The 20,545-nt window shown below is 36.5% G+C and overlaps 1 protein-coding gene across 14 annotated transcripts in view; it reads left to right on the plus strand.

Annotated features, from left to right (window-relative positions):
* The first annotated feature begins 5,901 nt into the window (after positions 1-5,901).
* LOC127961469 (adhesion G protein-coupled receptor L3-like) overlaps positions 5,902-20,545 on the plus strand; it is a 255,154-nt gene continuing 240,510 nt past the window's right edge. For 3 of the 14 annotated variants that reach the window (XM_052560589.1, XM_052560595.1, XM_052560588.1), the window contains exon 1: positions 5,904-6,441. The gene's annotated coding sequence lies outside the window, so the exon portion shown is untranslated. Of the gene's footprint in view, positions 6,442-20,545 lie in introns of all 14 variants that reach the window. The other 11 variants (XM_052560586.1, XM_052560594.1, XM_052560587.1 and 8 more) reach the window with 6 other exon arrangements.

Raw genomic sequence — 20,545 nt, forward strand, 5'->3', positions numbered from 1 at the left:
AAGATCCAATGAAAGCTTTAGGTGGAGTTTGTAAAAGTATGTTTTTCACAAAATTCACAGCGGAGGATGGTAAGGAACCCCATTTCTACCACACACGAAAAAAAAAATATGACGTTAAAAGGTTGAAATTTACAAAAAGTCCAAATTAATAATAACATATTTAGTCATAATTATTAGAAGAAAAAAAAACTAAATTATTATATACTAAGTCATACTTAGATTCTAAAACACTATTTTATAAAAAGTCATATTTTGCCCATTTATGGCATAATTTCAGCATTGTATGTTATAATTTTGACTTTTAAAGTCATAATTATGACTTACCAAAGCAGTTTATTTTCGTGTCAAAAATAGGCTTTGATAGACTTGAACATGTGGGGTTACAACACGTGGACACATTAGAAGTCATGACATTACAATCATGCTTTGAAAATAAATGCAAATAAATATTATGTTATATAGGTTTTTTTTTTTTTTTATATCAAGCTACAGTGCCATTAATGCCTTTTTTCTAGATTTCTAGATTTTCTAGATTTTACTAAAATCCCCGGTACAGTATTTAGCATTTGACATACTCCCAGTGTGATTCTCTTTCTCGCTCCCATCACTTTAGTCGATCCGTTCACTTCATTTACATATTCTGCATCATTATTTTCACTCACCTCACATGCTGCCTCACCATCTGCATTCATATCAGGTTCTGCGTCTCAGCTCAGTGCCTGGTGCTTTGGCCTTTCTTTATTTTCCATATTTTTGACTGCATGATACACTGTTGTGTATTCACCTTGTGGTTTGTAATCTGAATAGAGCTGATCCTTGTTTATGTGGATGGAAGAGAGTCGTTTATGTCCTTAACCTTTGCATTCAAAACACAGAGAGCTCTCAATTCAGGCATGCATCATGAATGTGTTCTCACACGGTTAGCAAAACAATGGGGCTGTCAATTTTTTCTGGCCTGAGACAATAAATAACAGCAATTATGCATTTCTTGCTCATAGATACAATCACCTGAACTGTAAATGCCATGTGATTCATCTTTCTGAAGCTTGCACTTACTGTATCGTGATTAAATATCAGGGATATTATTTATATTACTGATTAGTGATATAGTAGGTTAATTAATTAAATACACATCTACATTTAAATTACATTAAATGTGAAAAAAAAATGTGATGTTGTGGTCGTGCATGATGCAAGGAATTAATTCCAGCTTTACTGATGATAATGCAGGGAAATGAGAAAAACAATAATACAGAAAGAGAAAATCAATCCATGAAACCTTTGCATGAAGATACAGAGACAAGAACTGAACTGAAACACGGGACTATAAATAAACAAGGCACTAAAAAGACACAGCTGAACAAAATAAATAAAGACACAAGTAAGAACACAGGAACAATGCAACCTACATAAACATGAAATAAACCGACATGAAAATGTGAATGCAAATATATAAAATTCACAACCAAACTTTTGTAGTAATAAGAGCACATCTTTGACTCACATTTGTGTTTGTGGATGGACACATGGCCTGCTAAGCTCTTACAAACAGTGAGAGACAAATCCTGTCTGTCTGCATAAACAAAACACTCAGCATACAACACACAGTTCCTGCACACAGACATTCCCAGCATGCACCAGAGAGAGATGGCTCTCATCTGTCATGACAGTTTAGCACTGAGAGCTGGGACACATCACTGATGGCTTTCAGAAACTGAAGTCTGAGGTGTGAAACATTATCTGGGGCTATTATTATTTTGGACGTCATGTCAAACTGCAGCCTGCTACTGTCCAGATGACAGCCTAACCATAAAAAAACAAACCTGGCCATCTGCAAACACGATTAAAACTACCGAAAACACAGCTTACAGAGCCAAGATTAGGCCTGTGCTATCAGAGGACAAACCTAAAACACAGAGAGCACATTTCTTATATATTCTAGAATTTTCTATACTTGTACACCTAATATTACAGGTTTTACAACTTTATGTATTAACAGTCGTGTTTTAAATTGCTTTGATACAAAATGCATTCTGGAACCACATTCCAAATGCATGACGTGCTTTCTAACTCAAATTATGCCATTAGCAGAAGTCCATGTATCGAATGTGTCCAGAAATTATTTCATTCATAGTGTCCAGTCCGTGGCGCCAAAAGTGTGTGTTTTTTTATCCGAAAACAGGCAAGTCTTCAGTCCTTTTTTAAAACTGAGACTCATTTCACAAGACCCCGAGTGCTTCATGTATCTCAGTTGTAATGCTATACCGGGTATGCAACTGAGCAAGTTTACTGCATCAGGAGAGCCACACATATGGAGCTGGTTACATGATGCAAATGTCAAAATATGTGATTTTTGAAACCATGCACTTCAGTATAGAGTGTTATTAAATAAAAACATATTATTGCAAAAGGAATTTGATGAAAATATATATTTTTAATTTGAATTGCATTTTTAATCAATAATATAACCCCTTTAATCATAATTTATGTGAAAAAATACCTAATATGTTTACATACATAGGTACGTTTTTGAACCCCCCCAAAGAACCAAAACTAGACAAACTGAGCATTATATAAGCTGCAAGTCTTTACACTAGCTATTAATAACCTTTAGAAATGCTTTAATTGCAGCATTTTACACTGTTAAAGGGTTGGATTCCCATGCTTAACATGGACAAAGTTTCAAAAATTAAGTTGTACGTTTGAAGGAGTATTTCAGTTCCAAAAATACTCCTTCCGGTTTGTCACAAGTTTCGGAAAGTTTTTTTCAAGTATGGCTCTGTGTGACGTTAGATGGAGCGGAATTTCCTTATATGGGTCTTGAGGCACTTCTGCCGGAAGAGCGCGCGCTCCCGTATAGCAGAGCACTGAGAGCACAACAGACTTCACTGATCAGAGCGAGAGCGAAATGCAAGACAACCCTGCACAGATTACCAAAAAAAAAAAAAAAAATAGCATTGAGGGACCAGTGGATGGAGTTTATTTTTACAGAGCATCAACGGAGTTGTGCAAGTGTTTTTGTTTGTTCCCTGCATTTCGAAGATGCTTGTTTTACAAACAAGGCCTAGTTTGACGCCGGATTTGCATATCGATTATTTCTGAAGGATAATGCAGTCCCGACGAAAAAGGGTCACGATCGTGTGTTGGAACCGCAGATAGCTGTGTTGTTAACTTAGCTATCGACGCGTAAGCACATCAAGTAAACCTTGTACACCTTTAAAGAAAAAAAAAAAGACGACATAAAGTGGAACTTAGTCATTTTCCAAAACCGCTAAGTGTAACGGAGGCCAGCGAGTAACGTTAGTCCTGTGCAGGTAAACCTCCCCGATCTCAAGAGACGCACTAGCAACAGACGTTAGTGGCTGTAGCCATTTAGCCTCCTTGTTAGAGGAGACCCGGATTCGAGCCCCGCTCGGAGCGAGTGTGAGGAGCATCAGAAAGGACCCGGGAGAGAGGGGCTACATAGTAAATATATACAGTTTCAATACATACCACATAGAGACGCTGTTGTAGTCGTTGCTGCTGCTGCTCTCATTCAGTTTCAGCCTCGGGATCTGATTCTGGATCATAAATAAACGGCTGAATCTGACTGTTAGCCATGGTTTGTTTTGGATGTTTTTTTCCTCACGGTAATGTCACAGCTTCCAAACGCTCTCAACGCAAAAGCTTACTGGCGCTTGTGATTCTTTAGCTCCGCCCACACGTCACGCCTCCAGCGGCTCGTGTTTTAACGAAAAAAATCGGCTCAGACTATTTTTCTCTTATAAATATAATAAAACTAAAGACTTTTTGGAGATATGAAGGATGCAGACGCAGTACTACTCTATAGGTACTCAAGATTAACAGGAGATTGAGTGAAAATTAGCATTTCACCCACCCTTTAAATACAATTACTTGTATATAAATTGCATAATGGCCAAAGGATATTGCAGATGCTTACTGAATATGAACTAAAGAGATCTTTCAAATGATTAGAATCAAGTCATTTTGTAGCATAATTTAGTAGAGTGTATTTCATCTTTTACTTCTCACGTCTATGTCAAGCATTTTGAATTGCCATTGTGTTTGAAATGTGCTATATCTTCTGTAACAATGGCTAAAAAAAAGGAAGTATTGACTGGAAGAACCTGTAATTGGGTCATAAATACAAGAACGTACCATTTAATTCAATGATGAAAGCTTTGTTCAGCTGAAGAAAGAGATCAAGGAGAGAAATGCCAGCATCTGGACAGATGATTGTGCTCGTTGATTATGTGTAGGAACAGAAAAAAGTGTACTTAGTGTTGTAAAACTTGTAAACAAATGCCTATAATAGGTGCAAGGTTATAAGAGACTGATGTTCATTTCTGCTTGTGAACTGAGTAAAAATAATAAATGTCACAACTCTGTGATTTTAGGAGACCTCATAATTACATTGACATTTGATGTTACACTGATAATAATTACATTTTAACATCCCTGTGGCCTATAGATTTGATCTTCGGATTAATTTTAATAATATGAATATCTCATATATCTCATCATTACATAACAACGGGAGCTTACCAGTCAGTATGACCTTTGTCCATCACATCCTGGTATCAGGAGAATAAATGCAACTTTAATAAATGTAATAATCTAATAATAATCTTTGATCTGGAATATATATATATATATATATATATATATATATATATAATGGTATTTTTCCCATCTGTTTTATTGTCCTCCGGGGAATTTTAATAAACCGTCAGATTTGAGTTTTCATGATTAGACATTTATGAGCAACAGATGGCTAATAGTAACAAAAACAACAGTTCTACTACTACTACTAATAGAAAGAAAGAAAGAAAGAAAGAAAGAAAGAAAGAAAGAAAGAAAGAAAGAAAGAAAGAAAGAAAGAAAAAGAAAGGCCCAAGCTTGCAGTGTCTTGCTTTAAAAACACAAATCTTTTAGTTGTTTATGAGTCTGTCATATTAAGTGGATTATTTTTCTGTGCTCTCATACTGTGACACATTTCCCTCTGCAACTGAGCAAAACACTGAATGCATCCCTGCAGGTAATCTCAGATCTCAGCTGGCTCTTTTCTGAATGAGAGCAGTAATAATGAGGATTAAAGACTGAGGCATGTTTGCTGGTGTAAAAGCTCGTCAGCGGGCCAGTAAGACGATGCACGCTTTCAAACACTGTCAGCTAGTGTTCTGCTGTGTGAAATGTTTTCAGCGCGAGTACAGAGGGAGCGAAACCGAGAACATGTTGCATTTGCACTGCTAGGGGGAGCTCTGGCCTTTTCACTGGAGTCTATCCACCTTGCGCCTCGACGCAGGGTTGCCAGATTGGCCTAGTGAATGTAATCGTTCTTTGACGCTCTTCTTGAGGAAAAAACAAGATGTTTATAAAAGTGCTGCTGTTTGATTAGGCTTTAACATAAAGAATGACATGATGCTGGTTATTTCCTTTCACTAACCATGAGCATGGTTTAATTTGTACACCCAATTCAAAACAGCTGATAATTTGTCTATTACTGAGTTAAAAGGTCTTTATGTATCATCACATTTCTAATAAACCAATCCTCTACTGTCTAAAATCAATTGGTAGATCTGTAAATTATTGACAAATGTTCACATAGACACAACAGTATCTTCTGTAACAAATGAATGCTAATCTAGTGTCTATCATTATTTATTTAGGTAAAATTATGTAGAAATGAAACCGAAATCCTGTATGAAACATAAAGGCTATACGATTAGGCTAAACACACATTCAAGTCTATGTTTTATTCTTAGATTGCTGTTTGAGTCCATTTGTAGCCTGGCGATTCCGAACTCAGAATTTAGACACATTCTTAAATCACTAAACTACATTTACTTCTGTTTTGGTACATGGAATTAAAAAGAGAGAAGCTTGTCCGCGGTTTCTGACGCGTCTCTCGTGTCGTTTTTCTATCATATCTGGCAACCCTCTGTCAACGCTCATTCCTCTCGGTGTGTGCGCGAGCTCGGACTGTGACCGCGCGCAGATCGGCGCATTACACCGGAGCTGCACCTGGACTTCACCAGCGCGCTGCTTTCACCTACAGCTGGAGAACTCTGGATGTACAGTCTTATTAACCGCTGCTCGACATCTGATTTGTTTGGGAGAAGGGCGATATGGGGACACGGCGTGCCGAGGTGGCACTCAGACTGGTGATGGGGATCCAAACAAGGAGCCCTTTTATTCCTTTTCAGAAGCTCCTGTAAAAAGCAATCGGATATCAGGACACTGATGACCCAGACAGCGTCGGTTTGGAGTTAACCTTACAGGATAGAAGGGAATTGAAGGTCTCTTGAAGGTCTCGACAAACAGAGCATTGTCGTTTATTCTGCGCGCAAGGACGATTTTCATCGCATTAAAGAGACTGATTGTGTCCGGACTGTGCGCGCGGTGCGCATAAAGACCCCCAGTCAACAAGAAGCTTCGCTGGTAAGTTGAGCCTGATTTCAGTGCGCTTTCTTTATTATTTCCTTTAAGACCAGATTCACCAATATGTCGCTTTCCTGTTGTTTTCTAAACGCGTGCTGTTTTCGGGTGTGCGCCCGCTGGACATGATTCACCTCTGCGCGCGTTTCCAAGTCCTTTTCCACTCTATAATTGTTAGAAAAATAGGCTATGATGCTCATGACAATTCTTGAGTGGTTCATGGTTTTTACTCCAAAGGTTGGTTACCCAACATATCTGTGTGCGTTTTTTATTTCCCGTTGAAGATCATGTGCAGTGTTTTAAGTACTTGTACCGCAATGCTTCATTATATATGTGCATGTGGCTCCGTTAAGCTCACCTTTTATGAATTGCACTCCTTTTACGCTCTACGTTACATTGGTACTTGATTATTGCTTTTCTACATTCATTATGTAATAAAGATTCCAATTAGCTTCCTTTAGTACTTATTGGATTAAAACCCGATCGGTTTTCTGAGAAGCGCGCGCAGCTGCGCAAAGGCGAACGGCGCAAACTGACGCAGTCTGTGGAGAAAATGTCATTTCAAACTGATTGTGCTCCTCTGTGATCCGCGGGTTCATCGCGCTATTAGTTTCAGGAGATTTGCTGTTGTCGGAAGGAAACTGCAGAACTGTCCATACTTCAGGTGTAATGGAGATGGCCTTTTCCAGGAGCCTCTGAAGGGACATTAGGAGCGCTCTGATGGTCTCACCTGAATGCGTGCTTTCCTTGGAGAGCTACTGCTTGACATTCTCGAGAAAGAAGAGTGGGACTGAATGGACCGATGTGTTCTGCATTGATGCCTGAAGCGTTTGTCTAGTAACTTTGCTCTCAGCGGAACATTCTGGCTCCTCGGAGAGACAGACTGAACAAACCTTCAGACTGTGTCTGATCTGGAAGCTGGCCCTCAGATGACTTAATAAAGCAGTTTGGGATTTCAGAGACCGGCTCATCGTTTTGCCTCATGAAACAGAGTTGCCAGGCAGGGAAGATGACATGCTCTTGACTTGAAGCTAAAGCAATAAAATAGAGAATATTTTGCTTCATAAAAAAAAAGTACACGAAGGGCAATAACTATAACTTTAACTTTTTAATGAACATTTTAATTCTACTTGAATAAGGTCCACATCACAGGCCTATAACGATAACACAACACAGATGAACTGTACAGTATCTGCCCTTATGTAAATTAACCATCTTTAAAATGTAGTAAAAGTGTAGTAACCATATATATATATATATATTTTTTTTTTGGTGTATTGATTACCATTTATATTGTACCATTTTGTGGTTACCATGGTTTAACTATAGTAACCATGTTTTTTATTATTATTTATAGTAAAACCATAGTTAATGTTCATAAGGGGTGTGATGCGCGACTATAATAAAAATAATGTTAACATAACGATGATGAGGATGTAGATATAGTTAACGTTATAGTTATTTTTAAAGGATGATATCTATAATTGTGACGTTTTATTAATCGTTCTGATTCGACAAGAATCAAGTCCACAAAACCGATAACGATAACGACACAGAGGAACGATATCGTAGTCAGAATCGATTTCAGCGCGTTTTTTTTCAGTTGATGAAAACATTGACAGCCAATCAGAATCCTTTTCCTCTGTCCTTGGATACTGAGTATGAAAGTTTTGTATGTTTTTTTTTTTATTTTTTTATCTTCATATCCGGCATCTTTTCCTATCAAAATGCTTGCTACGCATGCAAAAACGCAGATTATTATTCTTATTATTATTATTATTATTATTATTATTTTTTTTTTTTTTTTTTTTGTGATGATGGATGAAGGTTTCGGAGTCAATTTGTAAATGTGATTGACACAACTTGAGATTGTATTTATTTTTAAATGAGTCGATTTTGAATCGATTCTGAGCTTAGATTTTAACAGCAGATGGCGCTAGAACAAGAGCGCTGAGAACGCTTGTGCGTTTGGATGAGTCTGTAACTTCACCTCGGCCCAGAATGCTTTTATGTGAACAACCTTGTAACTCACTTAAACCTTTACAAACTTTATGACTGATTATTTTAGGTTCAAGTGTGTGTAAGGATTTGGAAACGAGCAGAATATGGCTGTTTCTAAAGCATGCAGTGCCCTCTGTTGTTCACAACTAAGTTCAGATGCATTCGTAAAATCTCAGAATCGCGATGCATCGATTTATTTTCCCACCCCTAGATGGAATAATGGCAGTTTGTGCTTATAATAAACAATGTTATTGTGCTTTGACATTTCTCGTTATAGTTGTTTTATGATGTTGTCATCTAGCTATGTAAACATGAATTTGCGCGCTAAAGCAGCCGTCTCTCTGTCTGGCGTCCTGATCATTGATGTCATCCCTGAAGAGCGGGGCCACACCAGGAGACGTGTAATGCTTTGGGTCTCAGCGCTTGACAACCTGAGCTTTGCTTACAGCGTAACCTGTCTTCACGGATGTTTCGCTTTGTCGTCTCTAATGCTTGTGTGCGAGTGTGTGTTTGTTTTAGCGTTGACCTCATCTCTGCGGCGAGCACATGTCTGCTCTAGTATCTTCAGTTTACGGCTCTCATGCTGACCACAAAAGAGCTTTAGTCATTTAGATACCAACAAAAGTTCATTACTAAGCTGAAAACACAGTTTTCTCATTAAGTCTGAGAAACAAAGCACGGCCGGCCAACATAATGACTGGATTCACCAGATACGGGCTGAGGGCTTTGGGAAATGTGCTTCCTGTGCTCTGTCTAAATGCGATTAGTTCAGTCACCCTGTTCATGTCTGCCTCACCTCGCTGATGAACCCCCGCTCCAAACCTTCCACTTCATTTTTCCTGCATTCCCGGCAGCTCCTCAGAGGCTTGATTGATTACAGACGATCCTTTGACCCCAACTGGTCTGAAATTAAATCAACCAAACACATTAATCAATATCTATTGGGTCACAGGGTTGAATTGCAACATGTGATCTGCCATTATGTGTGACCTACAGCTGGGTGATATATCAAATATTCATGATACATTCACCATGATTTTGCTGGTGATGTGAAATAAAATTACTTTATGAATAGCATGATTCCTATATATGTGATAAATGCATTTTTAGAAATGAAAAACATCAGTAAAAAAATTGATGTAATTAGTATGTAGTTAGTAATAGGCTATATCAATGGATCAGTGAATTGTATGATTGTCACTATATAGTTTAATGATAACAGCATGAGTAGCATTTCAAATGCAAAGACCAAAAAAAAAAAGCTTTTTCAATAAAGACTTAAACTTTTCTGTTGGGTTCCGTTAGTTAGCATTAGTTTATGCATCTACTAACATTTATTAATAATGGACAATATATTTGTACAGCATTTATTTGTTTTAACATTAACATTAGTTAATAAAAATACAACTATTCATTGTTGGTTAATGTTAACTCAGGTCAATTAATAATAACATGCAGTTTTGATTTTAATAATGCATTAGTAAATGTTAAAATTAATATTTACTAAGACCAATAAATGCTTTTGCAGAAAAGTAATGGAACTGGAATGGTTCCATTATTAAGTATTGTAATGGAACCTTGTGGTAAAAACAATGCATCATAAATGTGAGAGAGATTGCATAAATAATGTGTGTTTGTCAGGGTTTGCATTAAATAATTGAAATGAACACAAGTAGAAATAAATGTCATTTTACAGAAATAATGCAATAAAATGTTGCTGTGTAATACTGACACCAGATTCCGAATGCAGATATACAGTAAGTGGTACTGTAAATAAATCATGAGAAGTGTAAGCTGTGAATTAAACAATGTGTCGCCTTCATTCCTGTCTTGGCCAGGACACTCCTGTAAAAACTCCTGTAATCTCAGTGAGGTTGTCTCCTGGTTAAATAAAGGCCAAAAATAAAAATTCTCATCAGTAAGAACGTCTGCATTTGCTCCAAATGTTAATATCTGATCATACTGATTTTACCAAAGTGCAAAATATGTAAACTAATACATTTTGGCATTTGCACCATAAAAAATACTTCATTACAGTGGCTTTCTGAAGTAAACTTGCTCGAAAGCGCACCCCTGAAACATTGCGTTTGCAATTCAAAATGTTCAGCCACGAGTGAAAGTTAAAATAGTTTAAAGACTTGTTGAATGTTAATGTTAATAACTGATCATACTGATTTTGGTCATTGCAGTTTGATTGTAAGTAAAGAAATCACAGTTGCATAGTGAATGTGATGTGTCAACATTATGCACAGTTGACTTCCTGAACATTATCAGCTGAAATCACTTTCACTTGAGCTGTTTTTCTTCTCACTTGACTGTGAGAAGAGTTTGACTTGATTCTGACTCAGTCTCCACAGTTTTTAATCACATCGCTGCTTTATTTAATAAATTAATGAAAGGAAAATGCTTTGTAATGTCACACTTCATTTAAGCTCATGTAAGAATAATATCCAATCAATTTTAACACTTCATGAGCACATTTTACTAAAAATAAATAAACTTCAAAGATTCGTTTTGCTCATGTTCCATGATTGAGAACCAGCGTTTTACCCCATACAGCACAAATATATGATAAAATCTATTTTTTTCTATATGGGGTAAATATCTATCTATCTATCTATCTATCTATCTATCTATCTATCTATCTATCTATCTATCTATCTATCTATCTATCTATCTATCTATATATATATATATATATATCCAAAAAAAATTTGCCCATTGAACAGTTCAAGAAAATATATTCACATTTGGCAGATTTGAAGAAAAATTATTGTGTATAACATATTTGAATTAAATTAAGCAAGACCATAATTTTAAGATTGAAAATATATTTTCTTTCCCCAAAATATATTTTGCTCTATGAAGGATGAAACCAAATATATTTTCTATTTCAAAAACATATTTCATTGGAATTCACTACTTACAACATATATTTTGTATTTTATTTTGTTTGCCCAATAGGACTGCTTTTATGTTTTGAATTCAGTATTCTTTGCAACAATGGTGGAAATGATAGTTCCTCTAAAAGAAATATCAAAATATATTGAATGTTGTCAAAAGGCAGTGTCAGCTTTAGTTTTGATGTGTCATGCTGTGACCAAAATCCGACGTGTTGAGAGATCCCAGACATGATGCAATCTCCATTTTTGTGTCTGTGTGGTTGTATATGTCTGTGTTTGTGCAGATGTGGGTTGAGATGTTGAAAGCGGTTTATTATAGTGATCCAATAGCTCTGTTAGATTGTCACTTCAGATGCAATGGGAGTCGAGGGTTTCCTTTGTAAGCGCTATCTGCTATTTACTCCTCTGAAGAGAAGGTGAGATATTGCTTTTCTCGTTTTGTCTTCCTGTCAGCTGAACTGTTGCCCTGAAAAGTCTCGCTGCATTGGCTTTTTCTCCCTGTGTGTTGTGATTTTCTGCCAGATTTCTCCGAGCATCTGAAATGAATTTGTGCGTCTCCACAGGACCCCTTAGGGACTTTGCCTTCCCATTTGCCACCATGTGTTTTGTGCCCTAATGAAGGAAATTTATAACCAGGCAGTTAATTCACAGCTTGGGCGACACCGAGGCCTGCCATTCGTTAAATCGGTGTTGACTGTTTCCATATGAAGCAATCTCATTGGCTGTTAATTTGCTGCTGCTTCTATTTTAGGTTGCAGTTTTTCAATCACTTTTTTCGGATATTTTCCACATAGTCTAGCCAACACCGGATTTCTTTGCACACAAATCATGATTACAGAGTCAGATTATCGAATATTAAATAATTATTTTCACATGGTTCCTTGCACAATACTATGTGATGAGCTCAAAACACTTTTACCATAGTGCAAAATATGTAAACTAATAGATTTTGGCATTTAAATCTAAATCTAAATCCAGGTCCATATGTGTGGCTTTCTGAAGTAAACTAGCTCGAAAGCGCACCCGTGAAACATTGCGTTTGCAAATTCAAAATGTTCAGCCACGAGTGAAACTTTAAAAGAGTTTAAAGACTTGTTGAAGAAAATTATTATTATTTTTTAAGATGAAGCGTGCTGCAAACCACATTGCAAAAATATACTCTACATCACTTTTTTTTTTCTTCATGAAATGGAGATGTTTAATAAACCTAATGAAAAAAAAATATTGCTTACAGGACCTCTTGTGGACATGTCACCTGAAAAGTGACGTATTTAATCAAGTGAATTGAGGCACAGTGACATACTTCCAACACCCGGGCTCTATTCCATCAAATCTTAATCAAGTTTAACCAAATTCGACTTTCATCAGCCCAAACATTACAAAAGTTACTGGAGTGATTTGATTTTCACAACTATTTACACCGTTTGACATTTATCAACAATAAAACCAAAGTCAGCCAACACAATACCCATTAAAGCGAAACATGGTAGATGTCATCGTTCCCCTTGTGTTTGATTTTGTTGCTTGATGGACTGATAAGGTCTCGTTGTAGCATTATGAGAGGATACATGCGCTCTTCGATCAATGTTCGTAGATGGTCCTGACGTCTAATGCGAGTGAAGTGTTGCCTGCGGGGAGTACGTTATTTTGTTTTCCCTTCAAGTAGACTTGATCTACCAAACCAACAGGCTTTAGGCTGGGAATCCCACTTGTTCTTCCTCATGACATATACAGCTGACTTTATCTCTTTTAAGTAATGGCTCTGCATTGCGGCGATGTGAACTGCGGAGCGACTCGATTCACAGAGCCGCTTTTGTGTGTTTCTCACAGGCCATCATTTGTGAGGGCGTTTGGGCAGGTCTAGGAACGGTGTGATAAGATGCCGTTTGCATTCAGATCAAGGTCACTGCGCTGTGCTGAGACTCCCTGTTCCACCGGATGATAAAGCAACATATCTCTGAGATTTATACACAGAGATGGCTTTTGTTTCTCCAGGCTGTGTATATCCAAGAGAACTTGGTGTGAAAAGATTTATCTTGTATTGTTGCCTTCATCTTGGCAAAAACAAACTCAACAAGAATGTCAAGTTTCTGCCTTTACAAGAGAATATTATTGTTAGACAAATACATCCATGCAATAGTAAATTACCAAAGTGTGTATTTCTCATGAATGCGCTTTAATATGAAGGGCAATAATGAGTGATTGCTGAATGATAATTACTGTGATTACTGGCATTTAGAAATATTAGTGCATCTCATAAACACACTGATTTCAATATGGTAAATGCTTTTAATTTCTAAATTAAAATCCATTTTCAGATTTGAAAGGAGTTAAGTTAAAAACACCATGGTGATACACCCATCCAGATATCATTATGACGAAAAAACAAGAAAAATAAAAATCGTGAATCCCAATGAAGTAGTTTAACATAATATTTTGTGATTATTTATAAGATAAAATTGTAACAATGAGTCAGAGGCGTTAAGATCCATGTGCAGAATTTTATTAAGAGAATGGTCATACAGGCAGATATCAGGAACGGCGTCAGGTGTGTTAGAGATATCCAGAATCATTAAAGGAAACAAGTGGAGATCAGGGCAGGCAGCAGAGAATCAGAGTCGGTAACACAGTCCAAGATCAGACACAAGGGAAACCGCTCGGAAATGCTAGACAGGCTAAATAAGACTTCGCAGTGAGTGAGAGTGAGTGTGCTGCTTTTTTATGTGTGTGTAAATGAGGTGCAGGTGTGGAAAGGAAATTGGCTGATGAATGAGGTGCAGGTGTGGCAAGGTGATTGTGATGCAGTGACTCATGGGGGATGTAGTTCGGGTGTGGTGCAACAGTATGAGAGGTGCTAGTGTCCAAGTGACATCTGGTGGTTGATGGGTGGAATGGTCCTGAGTGGAGTGCCCTCTACTGAAGTTAATGGGCACTCCATCTAATGATCGTGACAAAAATGCCCATGAAGCAGTTTTATCGAAATTTAATGACACTTTTGTGACCCCCTGCCCACCTCCATATGCATTATTAATTAATGGTATTTGTGAAAATAATTTTCAATTTAAAAAATCAATTAAAAAAATGCAAACACTCGCATGTATGGAAGTTTTAATAAAAACGTAAAAATTGGTATTGATTTTTACTTTTTATTTCTGTACAGTGGTTTGTTTTGTGTTCATGTGATATTGTTCATGTGATTTATGTAATCATGTGACCTTGTTTAAAGATGGCTTCTAGATGAACTTAAAGATAGCACTGAAGATAATCATCTGTGCTCTTTTTTTTTTACACGTTCTGTCATTCTGAATCATTGTGGACTATTTTTAAAGATGCAGTGAGTCTTTTACCAATTTTCCACTTTCACGTGATATTTTCTTCTCTTATTATTTGGTTGGTTGTTGAAAAGTCCTATTGAACTGCTTTGTTTCAGACTTTCTCCCATTGGAAGCACCATTCATTGGGTTTACGAATGGCAAGTGTGAAATGTTGCTTAACCTCGGGTTAAAAAGCTTGAAGTTAAGGAATTATTGAGAGTGTAAGAGGCTGTGAAATTGTTGCTCGTAGCCGTGCTGATGTTGTTGTGTGTGATGTTTCTGTGTGTCCGTTGTGGGGTTTTTGGACATCGTTAGTTGTTCGGTGTTTAGCATAGCCATTTGTTAGCAGGGACAGCAGCTAAATGTCTCCACATAGATTCTGTTTAATTAAGTAAATCAATCTCTCGCCCAAGACAGAAATACAATTACTGCAGGTGGCATTGCCAAAACACCTGACGCCTGTGTGTGTGTGTGTGTGTGTCATTCTCCCTTCCAAGTCTCCATTTCTCTATTAAAATTGCACTTGTTCCCAAAAATTGTTGCAGTAAATAAGAGCAGGTCATTACACCAGGGCTGCATTTATTCGATCAGAAATACAGTAATATATTCAAGTATTATTACAATTTTAAAATAACAGTTTTCTATGCTAATATATTGTAAAATGTAATTGAATGCTGTGATCAAAGCTGAATTTTCAGTATTATTACTCCAGTCTTGGGTGTCACGTGATAAATTAATACTTATATTTAGAAAAGTCCCATTTGATCAGAAGATTTCTCCTTCAAATAAATGATTTTGAACTTTCTATTCACCAAAAAAGAGAAAAAAATCCAAAATTCTAATATATCATGGTTTCCACAAAAATATTTTGCAGCACCAGTGTGTTCAACATTGATAATAATCAGAAATGTTTCTTGAGCAGTAAATTGTCCTCTTTGAATGATTCTGAAGATCATGTGACACTGAAGACTGGAGGAATGATGCTGAAAACACAGCTGCGCCTCACAGAAATAAATTACAGTTTAACAGATATTCACATAGTAGGCTATTCACAGTTATTTTAAAGTGTAATAATATTTCACAATATTACTGAGTGTGCTGTTTTTTACTGAAACAGTTGAAGCTGTGGTGACCATAAGAGACTACTTTACTTTTTTTTTTTTTTTTTTTAACTTTTGAGCAGTAGTCTGTCGTCATTTAGGTTAAGTAAAAGTGTGTGTGTGTGTGGGTGTGTGTGTTTGGCTCTTCACTGAGGATGAGTCTTTTATGTCCATTCATGCTTAAACTAGTGCTGACAGAAACCACCTGGCTCTTCCAGCACTACAATACATCTCTCTGAGAGAGAGAGAGTGTGTGTGTGTGTGTGTGTGTGGGTGTGTGTGTGGGTGTGTAAGAGAAAGAGAGAGTATGTGAGTGTGTTTGTGAGTGGGTGTGTGTGTGAGAGAGAGAGTGTGTGTTTGATAGTGTGTGCGTGGAGAGAGAGAGAGAGAGAGAGAGAGAGAGAGAGAGAGAGAGAGAGAGAGAGAGAGTGAGAGTGTGAATTTTATGAAAATTATACATTGGATTTCAGCATCGAAACACAAAAGTACACAGGTTTGTTGATTTGGGAGAATATACAGACATTTTAGTCCATCTGTGTCTCAGGCTCTGTTCGGGGGATAATCGTTTTCGTTCAGCCCATTTGACACCGCTATGAAAATAATTTACTGTAAGTGGTTAAAGTTTATGAAATAAAATAGTGTTTGGAGCACAATGAATTCAGTTAATGTATTTTTTATGGGGTTCATTGGATAGATGCGCTTCTATGAAACAATAGGGGTCAAGAGTAATTGCTTGCAAGCTTCACCAAAATGTGTGTGTGTGTGTGTGTGTGTGTGTGTGTGTGTGTGTGTGCAAGAAGCTTATAAAATGTATTTTTTGTATTATATTTTGAAGTAGCATTTTAATTAAGTGCAACATTGGTACTTTTTATTATTTCTATATAGCTTTATTTTTTATTTCAGCATTAGTTTAAGTAGTTAAATACTTTGTTTTGCAATTTGTTTAAGTTTTCATCTAATATTTATATATTTTATACATTTATTTGTTTTATTTTATTTTGGCTTCATGACAATTACATGAATTATTTTTAATAGATTTAGTTTTATTTAACAACAACACTGTTAAACACATTAGTCTGTTATTTTATTATTATTATTATTAGTAGTAGTAGTAGTATCATTATTATTGTTTAATTCCCAGTCAGTCTCATCATTTGTTTCTAATAAAATTGTTAAAATAATTTTTGGGGGTTTTCTCAAATAAGCAAATCAGAAAACGATGATCTCTGATAACTCTGATAACTTTTTCCGTTAAAAAAAAAACTATTTCTCTCACGCTTTCTGCTTTATTTTTTACATTTCAAAATATAACAAGCAATCTTAGGGCATCCTCCCCTTAATTCATTCTCTGAAAATACCTCAGTTTTTTTTTTTTTTCCTATGTAGTTTTTAGTATCAATAAACACACTAGTGTCACATTTCTGGATAAATGCATATGGAGATAATATGTAGATAAGATTGCTCATCATAATAAGTCATGTTAAGCTTCATGTGTGGTTATTTTGGGGATGTAATGGGTGTGAAATTACAGCAAGTTCTGGTGCACATGTAGTTTAAAAGCTTGTCTGCTCAATTTTAGGATGAAATTGACACAATGTTTTAAATCTGAGGCCTCAGGAATGTATTGAGAAAGCAGATGTGGTCAGTTTTGGTGTCATTTCTTCTCAAACACACTGACTGTTCACTTTTAGGATTCCTTTCAGAATGAGACGCATGTTTTTGAGCAGAATGGCTCTGTGTGAATGCGGCTGCGGTTGCATTATTCTGCAGTCACACTGTCACATGAGATCAGGAAGGAGATTTCAGACGCCTTTTATTCGGGTTTTAAGTGAGACACCAACAGTTTCTCTCTGCACGCTACGCTGAGCCCTAAATAAAACCCTGAGAAAGAAAGAGTGACAGTTTGAGCCTTTAAGAGCTTCAGACAAAACGAGAGAACTTGAAGAAGAAAAGAGAAGAGCTGCAAAAACTTGTCAGTGAGTCACACCCTCGTCATTCGTTTCTGTCGGACTCCCTCAGAATGGAGGGGTAAGGGACAGGAATTAGGGGCGTGGCCTGGGGTGGTTCTAGCCACACCCTTTAAATGTGATTGGCCACCAAAGTGCCATCCCAAATCACAGATGAGAACATTACTAAAGCAAAATATAGTTCTTCCAAGCTTTCAATAGAAAATGATTGTTATAATAATAATGTTCATTTCTGATGCTTCATTCCATCCTTGAAAGTCTTCTGGCCTCTAGAACCCCTTCATTGTTCCTGATGGTAAGTCATCTCTCCTCCGTCTATAATGAAGAGGATTATTAAACCTAAACTCAAGCCAGGATCCTTCAGCAGAGCTGCCATATGGAGGATTTACCCATAATCCCCGTGTTAGAGGACTTCAGAAAGAGATGCAGAGAAAGGCTCGATGTCGTGGCAGTGTTTGAGCTTTTGTGTGTGAAATCATGAAAAAACACGCAGGTCTTCACTGACTGACTCTGATCAGATCGAGGGAAACATGAAGAAATCATGTGTGTCTGAAGGTCATCGCTGCAGTTACGTGTGATACCATGCATTTATCTTTCTTCACTGGGTTCTCTCAATCATTAAGGCAGATGCTTTTGTGAAGCTACAGGGTTTATTGTGAAAGTGCTTTAGTGCGCAAATAAAAGGACCTTGTCCTGAGCTTCTCATTATTACATTTCACACATTCAAGTCTGAAACATGACATGGAAGTAATCTAAATAAAACAACAGAACCAAACTGTGAGCAATCAACACAAATAACAACATTTGAATTCAAAATGACTGATGCAAAATTAAAATGACGTGCAAAATTACTGCCAATGCAACATTTCTCATTTTAATTCATTTTAATTAAAGGTAAAACTGAAATAAAAATATACCAAAAATAAAATAAATCGTTTGTAAACACACTCTTTCATGCATTGTAAGGTCATGTGGCACTGACTTTAAAATATCATTGAATCACGTAACGTAATGATCTTATTATATTTATGTAGCGTATAACAAGCAGGTTTTTGTCTGTAGTTTCACTTTTTGACTGAAAATGTGTGTGTCAGCTGCATTTTTGGACATTTACTGTAGAGTGAATACAGCAGCACACACTGGTCAGTTTTACTCGTGTGGTGTAACGTACTCTAGTAATAAATGATCAACATAATCCATCATATTTCAGCTGGGGAAGCAGTTCATTCAATATATATTGATATTTCCTTCAATTCAGTCCCACAGTTACAGTCAGCAGCTCGTCATGTTTCGGGCCTTTGGTTTACTGTAGGTGGAAAACAAAAGCATTAGACTGAATGCACTTCTTTTACTTGTGATAAAGTAGATTGTCTTTATTTTATTCAGTTAACAACTAAATTTAAAATACAAAAAAAAAAACTTTTAAGCAAGCCTGTCTTTCTAAAAATACCAGAAAGCTGAACCACACTGAAAAAAATGGAAAGATGTGTTGCTGATTAAATATTTTTCTGAGAACATGTGGAGTAGCTGTTTTAATTTGTTATTGTTAATTGCAGTATTTTTACAGTCATTAATCTCAGCACTACATTGCAGACTTGTCAAACTCCTACTGTAATAACAGATCTGAACAACACTAAAGGTGCGAGGTTACGACTGTTTCTTCAACAGCAGGAACTATTTTATCATACTGGTTGGTTTTTCATGAAGTCATTACGTTATATAAAAGTCACTTTAAAGCTTTAAGTCTTGGTAATTCCTTTTTTTTTTTTTTATCTGTTCCAAGATGCTCAATGCTATTTAACGTAATACAGATGTTGATCTTGTTTTAGTAGACAAATTTAACTAGTTAGGAGGGGATGTTTTTTTTTATTTTTTTAAGAAAGTCAGCAGAGCCAAAAGTGACTGTAATTACTCCTGAACACTTTTAAACATTACCGTTCAAAGGTTTTGGAAATTGCCAAGATTTAGTTATGTTTTTAAAATATATATTTTGTGCTCACCAAAGCTGCATTTATTTAATCAGTCTTCAGTGTCACATGATCTTCAGAAATCATTCTAATATGATGATTTACTGCTCCAGAAACATTTCTGATTATTAACAATGTTGAAAACAGTTGTGCTGCACAATATTTTCGAGGAAACGGTGACATTTTATTTTTCAGTATTCACAGATGAACAGCATTTGTTTGAGATAGAAACCTTTTGTAACATTATAAATATCTTTACTATCACTTTTGATCAATTTAATGTGTCCTGTTGAATAAAATGATAAATATCTTTAAAAAAACACAAGCTTTTAAACAATAGTGTAAATTCAAGATAAAAGGGGATTGCACTCATGGTAACTGAGCTTTTCACCTGATTAAGACTGATAATGTATTTAGGCAGATTCAGTGTTATTAAATAATATTTCTAACATTTAACATTTAACATAGATTTGATCATTTCCCGGCGTGAACCCTGTGATTTAGGTGGATTTGAAAACATCTGCTTTTACAACAGACACATGAGAGACGAAGTGAAGAGCTTTTTAAATGAACGGATCACAATGAACACCTCGGTTTAGGTGTTTGGGGTCATTCGGGTCACTCTTCTTGATAAGAGCGGCCCATCAGGAAAGAGAAACTGCGTCATATCCTTGTTGCCATTGGGTCTTTTTAAGATCTCATTATTATTTACTCATTTAACAAAGTGTGCTTCTGTATAGCATCACCTGACTCACGCCTGCTGCTTCTGGAGGGCCCTCGTTTGAGCCAAGCTCCTAATGAAGCCGGGATGAGATGGGATTTATTCCCGCTTGCTTTTTAATTTGGAGAAGGCTC

The sequence above is a fragment of the Carassius gibelio genome, chromosome B7 (genome assembly GCF_023724105.1).
Source record: "Carassius gibelio isolate Cgi1373 ecotype wild population from Czech Republic chromosome B7, carGib1.2-hapl.c, whole genome shotgun sequence".
Lineage (NCBI taxonomy): Eukaryota > Metazoa > Chordata > Actinopteri > Cypriniformes > Cyprinidae > Carassius > Carassius gibelio.